The sequence below is a fragment of the Coffea eugenioides genome, chromosome 2 (assembly GCF_003713205.1).
Source record: "Coffea eugenioides isolate CCC68of chromosome 2, Ceug_1.0, whole genome shotgun sequence".
Taxonomy (NCBI): domain Eukaryota; kingdom Viridiplantae; phylum Streptophyta; class Magnoliopsida; order Gentianales; family Rubiaceae; genus Coffea; species Coffea eugenioides.
The window spans coordinates 3,016,457-3,029,405 of record NC_040036.1 but is presented as its reverse complement, the minus strand read 5'-3'; positions in this window follow the sequence as shown (position 1 = coordinate 3,029,405).

Sequence of the window (12,949 nt, the reverse complement as noted above, 5' to 3'; positions counted from 1 at the left end):
TTTGGTCGGACTCTCGATCCGGTTTCTTTTACGGCGTGGGGTATTTCTTTACTCTTTACACATTTTTTTCTGATGCGATAAAAATGAAGATTCCGACAATTTTATATACGTTTAACTTTACTTACATCAAGAGTTAGGAGCCCCAATAGAGAAGGAAAGAAAGGGGAAGGAAGACTTGATAACTCACACTCGAATATTATACGTGATGATATCTTTACCCCAAAGCCACAACATTTCGGAGAAAGTATTTTCCATATCTTTATCCTATTAATTGGAGGGAGGGCAGCAGCAACATCTTCATCCATTGTCAACTCTGATATTAATCCGGGCTATATGAATGTAAACAAAAACCCTATATTCTTGAAAATGGCCAAGATAGGGTCATATAGTACTGTTTAATTAGATAAAGGACGGAAACAATAAACAGCAAGGCTTCTAGAGGATAAAGATGTTCGTGATAGAAAGTAAATATTACAATATTTTACTTAGTTACCAAATGTTGTTTATAATGATCTCATACTTGGAATTTATTTTGTTGGGATCAATGCTTTCACCCATCTTTATCGATTGCGTATTGTATAGGACATTACCAACACGATCGTCGTGTTCCCTCTTTAATCAGGGTCCCTTGGCCTTTCAGTTTTTGCAGCCTTTGCTAACAATGAGTAGCCTAAACTCATTGTTTAATGGAAGTTTTGTTTTAAATTAAGGTTTTCAAGAGAAAAAAAAAAGTTAACAGATGTTGACAAATCCCCACCGAGGATGTACTAATTGGTAGCTAGTCCGATTCCTGCCGCCCAAAACTCATCAGCAGAATCTCACAACGCACTTGGCTGAAGCCATCCTCCGAGTGATTCCTCACGCATCTAAATTAGTGAGAGATTTTAACTACTTTTATAACGTTGCATCTTTGTCAGCGCATGATCCATGACATTGATCACTAACCTCGGCATGCATACAACCATGGAATGCATAGGTTCTTTTTGTCAGCGCATGATCCATGACATTGATCACTAACCTCGGCATGTATACAACCATGGAATGCATAGGTTCGGATTTCAGTCAGGAACTTGCTCACACACACACACACACACGTAAGCTTGGATCTTACTAAGAAAAAAAAAAAGTAAGCTTGGATCTTCATGAAGCCTTGGATATATATGCACAGATCTCTTCTTACCAAAACAACGTACGTGTTCGGTACACACTTTGCTCTATATCCAACACTCGCACACAATGATTAAACCAAGGAGGGGCTGATGGGAGTCATGGCCCCCTCTAAGTTTTTAAAATTTTAATTCATAATGTATAAATATATATATGTAAAATAAAGTTGGTTCCTCTTAATTTGTTACAATTTTAGTTTATATTATGAGAGTTTATATACATATATATATATGAAAATTATTTTAAACATAACATATTAAAATAATTTTGTTAGGAAAAATTTTGGCCCTCCTAGAAAAAAAAAATTCTGGCTCCATCGTTGCTTGCACAACATCTTCTAATAGTGCTCGGTACACACTTTGCTCTAAGTGTTTGTCTCTTTCAAATAATTACGAGAATGAAATTAAAATGTACACCTTTTCCTAATTTTGAAGAAAAAAATGAAATTTTTATTTCGATTTGGAAAAATAAGATTATGAGTAATGGAGTCTGATACTAGCACAAAAATAGTACAATAGCAATTGGAATTAGTTGTTATCTATTAAATAACTAGCACAATGAATTTATACATTTAGCGACCCAAAATGAACACCAAATCTCTGGCTTCTCACTTTGGCCCCAGGTTATCATTAATTTGAATTACTCAGCTCATCGAGATTGTACATAGGATTGAGAAATGTTGCATTTCGTACTGTTTTCTTCACAGGGCGTCATGGTTGTAATTCTATTAGATGTGGAGCACGGGATCTTTTTTGAACTCATAATTATATGAAAGGTGTTCAAAGTTATGTGCTAAAACCATAAAAAAAAAAAAAGGAAAAACCAAAAAACACAGTAAGAGAGATTTGCAGATATGCCGTGATTCAACCTAAATCTAGTAAAGTAGATTATTAGTAAATCATAGTCATCTTACTTTGATAGAAAAGTCACAGGCTCAACGCAAACTTCGCAAGTGCGGCGACGCTAAAATTGAAAGGACCGACAGGCAGAGGAGGAGCAGGTATACAATTTCCCTTCGTAAGAATCCATTCTACAGGTTTGTATAATCAGATCAAAATATATGAAACCGGTCAATTGTAAGGCAATAAGTGACTCCAAACTTTTGCCCTATGGATGATTAACGATGTATTTCCATATAATTAATTCCAGTGGACTCTACTCAGGCCTGATGGACAGAATTAGTCTACAGTCTACACAAGTTAAAAGGGTAACTAAAAACCCCAAAAAAAAAAAAAACCCCCGCCGGACGTGTGGCCTTTAAACAATTAAGCAAGGCATGTAAAAAGGTGCGTCTCACTTCTCGAAAGAAAGTCAAGTTATGGCCTTATTTAGTTAATTTTTTTGGGTTATTATCACTTTACCCTCTTAAACTATATTACTACTATCAGTTCACCCCCTAACGTTATCTATTAGCCACTTCACCTCTATAAGTAATTCAACTCAACATGTTAAGAAATTTTGGACAAAAATACCTTTTTATTCTATAGCATTACTGCATTGTTATTATTAGTTTATCCCTTTAAATTATAGTGATACAATCGCTTTAACTCCTAATATTATTTTATAGGCATTTTACCTCATCGTTAATCTAACTAGTATGATAAAAAAATTTTAAATATATTTACCATTTTATATATAATTCAAAATAAAAAAGTTGGAATGGTTATTCTTCCTTTTTTCACTTTAAGAGATCCAAAAATATAAAAATTAAAGGGTTTTTTTAAATTTCTTTTTTCACACTTATGAATACTAGCAAAAAAGAGATAGAAAAGAAGGAGACAGAAAATTAGATTTTGCAAAGAGAAAAAATAAAGAAGAGTCTAACATTATTGTATTACTTTAAAATTGTCGGGATTAGAATTGGAATTGAGTGATAAACAGAAAAATAAAAATAATCTTTAAAATAATAAAATTATTTAATTCTTTCTTGTTTGTATTTTTTAAAAAAAGAATTGAGCTCTCTCTCTCTCTCCCTCCCCCTCTCCGTCTTTCTATTTTTTTCAATAGTAATAAAATTATCGAGAAGAAAAAGATTAATACTTTGATTTTTTTCCTTGATACTAAAAAGGAGAAGAGCCACTTTTCTATTATTTTTACAATACAAAGAGGAGAGTACTTTCTTTTAAAGTTTTTAACTTGCTAAATTAGTTTAACATTGGGATAAATTACCTAAAAATAATTTTAAGAGGTAAATTGATAATGAAACTTTAGTTTATGGGGGTAAAGTAATAAAAATTTTAAGAGCTAAAAATGCCTTATAACTTTAATTAACATATTCAGTTAAATTTGACCGTTAGTGTTAGGGGTAAAGTGACTAAAATGTAATATTAAGGCGAAAATTGATAGTGACACTGAACGTTAAGGGGGTAAAGTGATAATAATACTATTTTTTTTTCGTTTATTTCTTAAAAGGAAATGTTGAATAAGGAAGTTTAACTCCTCCATTTGGTCATATACACTGTCCATTTAATTCCATTTTATTCATGCGTTCACGTAATTAGTGATTTCATTTGCCTAATTAATATCCAAATAATGATATTTACAAATACAGGCACAAGAACACAATTCAGATGCCTCAGAGTCAAATTGTTCACCAACGTAAAGGGGAGTTTGCCCTAGGAATCGACTTGTAATTAAGGGGAGAGGGTGTGAAGGTCTTCTCCTATTCGAGTACATTTAAAAAAATGAAAAAAGAAAAAGAGAACTACGAGAAGAATTACTGCTTGCTTGAGAAGGTTGCTTCTTTAAATTTTCCCCTTCTCTTTGTAGGGGTTCAAAAGACACATTAGACGAAACTTAAAGCTGTTGCCAACTACATGAATTTATGCCATATCCTCTGCAAAAGTAATTTAGTGGCCATCACTATCTTAAGCCAGTGGATTCTGCCTCTTTTGTAATGTGGATTAAAGAAGTGGGTGCAGAGTCTGCAAAACATGCAGCAAGGACATGCTCAACTCCCGACCCGACAGGTTTAGCAAAACCTTTTCATTTTGATATCATTCTTTCTATAGATGAGAGGTTTAAGAAGTAGAAATACCTACTGCAATATTATAACTTTCCAAGTAAGTATGGGTATTTGACGTTTCAAATGAGGTTAAGGCTAGAATTTAGGAACGCAATCTTTCTCTAAGAAATTTCTAACAATTAGAAAAGAGGCTTCAAATGCTCCTGGGAACAAATTAATGTTCTGGATTCAATCTACATGGCCTATGCTAATTTTTAGACTAATTTTTCCTGAATTGTTTGTATGTAGAATTATTTAGGACAGTAGAAAGAAGTATACATGTAGAATTCCGATTAAACAAAGAAGAAAACCCTGCACAATAAAGCAGGTGTAAGATCATCAAGCTCCCTATATCACAAAATTTTTTTTTTTTTTTGGCTGTCTTTACCGCCCCCCCCCCCCCTCCAACCAAAATTTTCTCTTCGACTTGCAAGTAGCTTCTTCTAATGTCGGTGAAAATTTCAATATAAATGTAACTAGCTTTAGTGATGAATGATGAGGATTTATTACCCGCTGGAAAAAAAGCATGGAAATTAATGGGCATTTCCTCTAAGATCAGGATGAGATGCGTGACGTACGTCAGGATATGTTGACAGTTGGCATAGGATTGGACCGAATTTTGGGTAAATAAACTCGTGCCTTTATCTTTCAACGGTATAAAGATATCAAATCTACTTTAATAAAGTTAAGTTTGACAATTTTAGTAAGAATTCGTTGCCTTTAGAGGGAACAAAAAATAATCGAACAGAAGGCTTCCTCCCAAGAGACAACTCTGCTGCTTAGTGCTTGCGGTTACAGTTACACAGCATCATTAAAGTTCCAAGGCTCGGAAGACGAACCAGCCAAGGTTTGGGTAAAGAATGAGGGGCGTTCTCACCTACCCATTGTTGCATGAAAATTTCAACAATTTGGGCTTTGAGAAAGCACGATAAGACATTCTCTCCACACACACACACACACTCTCTCTCTCCTCTCTCTCCTTCCTGTTGATAGATCCTCTTGGATTTCTAATACGCCCCTGAGTTCCCTAGTGATTGTTGATGCTTTTGGAATATGTAATATAGTATGTAATTGAGGTTTTGCGGGTGCATTTAAAAAAAAAAAAAAAAATCGTTCGAGTAAATCTTGATGGTCAAAACTACGTGTCATCATCTTATATATAAAGAAATCCACGTCTGGATGTCTCATTACTAATTCCAATTTGTATTTTTCAACTTGAAAGTTCTGATGGATTATAGCGTCGGAAAGGCATGCTGAAAGAGACTAAAATATTCAAAGTCTAGCACATGATCAAGCGTGCATTGGATTATCGTATTTAGAGAAAGTGCATGAACATGAATACGAGCGAGTTAATCTTGCATTTGAAGTCAAATTCTAGATTTCTACCTCCAAGCCACCCATGACCTCCATCTCCATGCATGCATGCGTTGTTCATTAATTCAGCCACAATATTCCACCATTTTCACGGCCAATAGCAGATGAAGTGTGCCTGAATATGAGTAAAACAAAGGTCGCTGGTTGGTTTCCACGCTTAAAGTTTTATGGATCAACTTCCATAATGATACCACCATTATGTTGTTCTAGAAAAGCTCAAGCTCAAAGAAGTTGACTACAAATTATATAAGTTGAATTTCTGAGTTTGATTCTCATCTTTCAACCCCACCATGGATATTGAGGACGTACGGCAAATTATCAGTTTCACAATTTCCTCCCCTTTTGTATTTTGATGATAACAAATTTGCTACGCGTGCTTCATTTAGGTTTGTTTTTGAAAAAAAAAAAATATTAATTTGGTACTTTTGGAATCTGATAAATATACGTAAAATCAGAAAAGGTAATCAAACATGTAAAAAGGTTATAAGTGGAACACATTTTCTGACTAAAAATGACCTTTTCAAAGAAAAGACATTTGAATTGTTCCATTTTTAAACCTTCCCGGCCCTTATAATGCTTGGAGTCTGTCCTTGAAAAAAAAAAAAAAATTTCTGGCATTCTTTTAGAAGATTTCGGGCTGGCTATTGTAATTTACGAGCGAGTCCGAGAGAGCGGCTGCGTCACCATGAAGGCGCGAAATTTTTAGTACACGCACACCATGCACAGCGGGCATGCACGTGGAACCAAATACTATACAGCTGTGGCAATAATTGTTCTTTGATCATTCCGTGAAAGGAAGAAGAATGAAGGCATTAAGTGTTTATCCATTCGAGGGGCTAAAAGTAAAACATGGAAAAAATGAGATCGCAGCTAATTGATTCCGATGCACGGCAACAACCCCATATCTTATCTTATGAGTTATGACCTGAACAGGGGACCTTCCATTTTCAAGCCGCAAATCTGTCCCATATTTTGGACATTGGACCTCGTGCTCAGGTCTCATGCTTCGCCTCGGCACTGGATTTATAGGGTTTGGACTGTTTTCCACATGTTATGTGCTTCATTTGAAATTCTGAACCTTTTATATGATTAAACTTCTTGTTTGTAAAACTAGACATCATCGAAGAAGAGCAAACAAGTTTCGTCTGTGTGGGAAGTCGAACCTTAAAATATATGACATGACAAATTGTTGACTTTATAACTTTTTTTTTTTTTTTTTGCCTTCTTAACCAGTATTTAGACAGTAATATAAGTTTGAAATATCATTAGATTGAGCTAGCTTCACAAAAATGTTTTATCAATTAGAGTTCGAAAACTCATTTTCGGGTGGATTTAAGAGTTAAAACCAAACCACCCTTATACATTCCATGCCTACAGCTTCAATTCCAAATCGTCGGTGAAGAAGTTCATATTTGGCACGCTAACTACCTATTTATCATCATTAAGGCAAGCATACTGAAAAAAGTTGATGGCATGTTCTGTTTTCTTCCCCACCTTTTTTACTAACCTATTCAAACTAAAGAAGGGGGAAAAAAAAGAATATTTTTCCATAGAGGGCTATTGGGAATTTTTTTTTTTTTTTAAATAACACTATATCATTTTTTATGATGAAATGTGTGTGAAACAAAAAAAAAATGATTGACAAGATAAAAAAAAATAATGAAATAACATATTTGTGCAAATTTTTTTTTCTTTTGTTTAGTATAAAGACACTTGCGCGAACCTAGCATTGTGTTTGGCGGGGCAATTTGATTTTGTCATGGATGATGCATCTTACTCTTGGTACAAGTCATAAAGGCTGCAGTATCAGCCCTTTTCCAGTCCATTAAGCCTGCAAGAAATTTTGTATGACCGCAGACGCTTGAGCTGAATGATTTTCAGTTTTATCAATGAAAAGGCTCACTGTTTGCTCCAGAAAGAAAAACTAAAGAAAGAGGGCATCATGACAAAGAGAAAGGAGGGTCAAGAAGAAACAGCTTCTGTTTAAAGTATTAGGCAGTAGTTTAGAAGAGGAAAGACAGAAAAGAAGAACATTTCCGATTCCGTTTAACCGTTGCATTATTATAATACTACCACGTCTGTATTTCTTTTCACAAGTGGGAAAGAATTGGGGTTGGTTGCCATCCTTAATTAATTGTCTCATTGCTCGCCTAACATTTATCTAAGCCGTTAAAAAGTAGATTAATTCTGTGGGTTGTAAAGTTTAAAAGCTACTTGATGTGTTGGCATTAATTCCCTATGTCACAGTTTTGGCCTATTAATTTAATATGAAAAAGGCTTTTTTTTTGTTTCTAATATCAGAAGGTCGTTATTATTAATTGTTAAAATTGTCTTAAAGATGGTTTTAGAAAAGTCCTTGGAGGTGACCGGTGATGGAGAGTTGAGAGGTCAGACTTGAGCGCATAATGGGGGCTTTTCAGTGCTTTGCAATCAGAAACTCGTAAAGAACACTGCTCCAATGCTCGTAAGTCGTAAGCGCAACATTTCGAATCGGACACGGCTCACCGCCCGCGATCAAAGTTGGATGGTGACGTCGTCGAAACTCCAAACCAGGAGTCTGACCATTTTGTCATTACGGGAATAGTGGCGACAAGGAAGATGGTGGCTCCCTTTGTTGAAGACATGACGGCTTTACGGAAAGAATGGTGATGTGCTGGCCTGGGACCAACCCCAAATCTTATGATACCTCAAATTGCGTGCCCAAGTTGGGATTCCTTAACGGAGGAACTGCACAGAAATGACAATCATCTTATCCATCCACGGCTAATTAAGCTCAGCTAGCTACTACAATCCAGGACCCAGGAATACTCGTAATTGTTTACGGGATGATAATGACGAGTGAGATGGGATTGTCAACATCTTGATAGCTCATCACTAAAGTTACGGAGATTGATTTAGTCCTCATCAGTCGTCGTCACTATCAAGTAGAGCCAAACAGAAAGGAACCACTTCAGGCATACTAAATTAATTTGGAGATACCATATGGAGCATGGTCCTTCGTTCACTCCTTTATTGCCAGATTGATAGAATATGGCTACATTAAGGTCGTCGATCTTGAAGTTGTGCTAGTGACCTAAGAAGAATCAATAATTGAACATCCTAGCTTCCAAGGCCGGCGAAGATTTTTGTACACGCACTTCATCTTCTAGCGTACTTAGGATTTTTATCACATAAACTAGTCTAATTTAGAGGGAGGAGAAGGGAATTAGATGTGAGTAGAAACTCTATCGAAGATGATCAACGAGAATCGTCACATATTGTGACAAGCTTTAGAAGGCTGGGCAGTGACCACTCGACTACAGGCCCAGTTCTCTATACTTTTTTTCCCTTGTTGATGTTTGGGATTTCAGGTACCAGGAAAGGAGATGTAATTTAAATTTTGCACGTCAAAATAATTAGTACAGGCAGTTTGTTGATGGCGTGCTCTATATTTGGCCCCTTCATCACATAGTAATTTATACTAAAATAATACAGGAGATTTGTGAGTGGAGTCCTACATATTTGGCATTGTTAGGCATATTCTGTGCGTGGGAGGGAGAGGGCAGAAAGCTAGGGTGTAGTTTATTTATTTCCGCAGATAAGTTCATCTAATTTTTTTTTTTTTTATAACACGCCTAGAAGAGTGTCTAGACTCAAATTAGACCCCATCGTCTACGCCTTCTAGGGCATGTAGTAGTAATCTGCAAGATAGAGGAGGGTTGATGCCTTTTGAGGCAGATGGTGACAGTCTCTTTGTGGTTCTTTAATGGATATTTGTAGATTTATCACGCGAACACATACAACTACAATTTTTTATGGCAGCCATATTTTTTAGGCGCGCTTTTCAAATTAATTGTTATACATTTTTCAGGAAAAAATAAAATAATAATAATACGTGACTGAGCTCCCTCTGTTAAAGCACCGGTTAGTCAAATCAGTGTGATGAATGGTAATGAAAGCAAAAGAAGAGATCAAGTGGCGTTTGTCTGCCTGTGAAAGGATCCGCGAATCAATTCAAACATGTCCCGTCATTTAGACACTAATCCTTCGTATTCCAACTAGTCAACTTTGCGCACTTAGCCGCTTATGGAAATCGTCTAGATGAAAACGACCCGCTGCTGATATTAAAAGCAAAAGCTGTATACTTTTTTCTTTTCATGAAATTAGACTCATCAGTTCAGTAGTGGTGATCTGATGATCCATCTTCAACTTGAAAAATGTGCTGATGCTCGTCCGTAGTAGACCTAGACCATGCCCCTGCTTCTCCTTCTATCCCATGTTGCTTGTGGTTTACACCTTCACCCTGGGGAGACATTTCGCCGTTGCTTTTGGAACCGCTAACGCGTATATGAATATGATGCTTGCAATTGTTGGAGACAGATTTCACATCCTTTTGCAAGTTGCCATTTTGACAAGGATTTGGAATGTGACTCTCTCCCTCCCCAGTTATCCATCACCGCTCTCCAGTTTTAGTAGTCTAATCTGATGGATGGGGTAATCATATGCTTTTGTGCAGTGGCTGATGATTAATTAACTAGTAAATCTTTTGTTTTGTTACCCCATTTCCTCTATCGAACGTCCATCCATCTCATAAACTGAAGCGTGAGACAGATTTCTGGGGGGGTTTCAAGTTGAAAACCAAATTAGATTTTTTTTTTTTTTACTCCAGAAGAAAAATGTCGGGGAGATCACAAGCAAGAAGACAAATAAAAGATGAGTGAATTTTCAGTCTCTGTGAACCATTCCACCACCGCTTTAGTTCCGTTCTACTGTTGATAAAAGCTCTGCATTCCACAACCACCAGATCATAGGTAGGTGGCCCAAAACTGAACATATTAGACCGCCTAAAGGAGTCCACTATAGTTTTATTGTCTGGTAATGTAATCTAACTGAGACCGAGCTAGAGGAATACGGAAAATGGGCCTAAACCAGATAGCTTCTCACAAAATAGGCATTGGAATAAACTGCAAAGATTGCTGCAAAACTTTTGTCTTTGAATTGCTGAACAAAGATTTCCACTTCATCATTGCCTAATTTTTGGCCGATCTTCAGTTATTTTTCGGTATCATTCCTTTAATTTGACCCTTGGATTACTTACAACAATTGCAATCATTTCAAATGTAAACCATTACTGCAGTTGAATGATTTGGCAATCAGTGGTTGGATTTCACATTAAATTGAAGGGCAATATGCTTTAAATGTTTAGCATTGTCAACTTCTTCTTTTCTTTCTTGATGAATTTATCTACAAAGTGGCATCAATAATGTCTTTCAACTTGATACCGCAGGCGGCCCAGTCCAGAAAAGAGGAATTTCGTGCTTTCTTCCCTGCTGGACTGGACCCAAAGCAAACCCTTCAAGTGATCCACGACGCCAATACCGGAGAAAAGATTGGTGAATAGTGCTCAACCTGCAATAGACCTCTCGAACTTCGGCAGTGCCCAAATTGCATCAAGGGATAATTTCAGATACCTCCACTGACAATTTCGCTAGTCTCTTCTAAAGTTTATAAAATTACACAAACCTCCCTTAAGGTGAAGGTTTGATAACAAAGTCAGTCTGATTAAAAAAAGTAACATTAAAAGGAGAGAGATGAAACTTTTATTCTATAAATACCCCTTATGCATGTACATAAATCGTATTGTTAAAAGAATAAAAAATAATTAAAAACTATAAACAATTAATACATACATTTAACCATTCAAAAATTCACATTTAATAATTTTGACAACATAAATAAGCAACAAAACAACACTAATAATTATAAGATTCAACAAAACAAACTAATCATCTCTTTTAACATGATGTTTGCTATGATTCTCCTGATTTTGAACAAAAAAAATTTCAAATTTTGTCTTTCTTTTCAATTTTATTTGAAACTCTTAAAATTATAATAATTGTAAAGTAATTTCATTGAAATAAAGGATACAATTGTAAAATAATTTCATGTAAAAAAGGGAGAGAGGAGGGAAAATAAAGGCAAATTTTAAAAAAAAATTCTATTTAAAATTACAAGAATCATAATAAAACATAATGTTAAAAGATATGACTAGTCTGTTTTACTGAATCTTGTAACTATTAGTGTAGTTTTCTTGCTTATCTATGTTGTTTAATTTACTAAATATAAACTTTTTGAGTGGTTAAATATGTGTATTTATTGTTTCTAACTTTTAATTATTTTTATTCTTTTACTAATACTACTTATATACATACATAAGGGTAGTTATGGGATAAAAGTTTCATCTTTCTCCTTAAAGTATTTTTTCAATATTACTTTTTTTTAATTGGACTAACTTTGTTATCAAAATCTTAATTTTAAGGGAGGTTCGTGTAATTTTATAAATTTTAGAAGAGGCGAGTGAAATTGTTAGAAACCCTATGAGCGGTTTCTGAAATTATCCCTTGCATCAATGTAACCTGGGGGGAAAAATTGAAGGCGGAATCATAACGAACGAATATCCTGGAATTTTTACTTTTTCTTTCCTTGGGAAGCTGAAAATTGTCAAGTTGCTCTAATTATCTACCGGTGCAAAATGTAACTGCATACGTGACTGTGTCTATGGTTTTACACTTTTACGAATGTACCATGTATTTCCCTTTCTTTTATAGTCTATCATTCACACATACATGTTGATTCCTTCAAATTCCATTTGATAAAGTTGGTTGCACCTTTGGCACTTGTTTTCGCTTGCAAAACATCTGACAGAAAACTAATTACAATAAGTGATTTGCCGAGAAAAATTAAAATCACCTAAAACTATTTTTTGGTAGATTTTAAATTTCAAAATTTTTTGTTATTAAAAAATATATAATCTAGATGCAATAACAAATGAAAACATTAATATGAAAGAAATGGTTCCAGTTATTATTATTATTGTTATTTAGGGAAGTGCCAATAGAGGTGTTGAAAAGTTTCGATTTTCCGATCGAATTCGATTTGAATTCATAAATTGGAAATCGAAAATTTGAAACATGGAAAGGAATTCAGAGTTTTTTTGTATTTGAAAGTGGCAAAATTGGTTCGAATTTGGGGCCATGCTCCTTAAAAGCAGAAATTTCGATTTCGAATTCACAAATTGAGATCGAAATTCTGCTACCTAATTCAATTTAAATTTCGTATATATACTAATATATTTAAGCCATTATATTATATAATGATAATAGTTTAATACCTCAAATTGACAAATTTAGGTCATTATAACATATGTAAGTTAGTACAATACCTCTAACAGACTAATTTAGGTTTTTCTTTTCAATAAAGTTCATACCAATTTTTTAAATATGAATTCGATATTCTACTGAATTTCGGAATTGAATTCAAAACTTTTGAATTTGAAAACGAAATGGTTCAAAATTTACCAGATTTAATTTACCGAATTTTTTGAATTCAAACTTTCGAATTATCAATTTCGAATTCAATGCACAA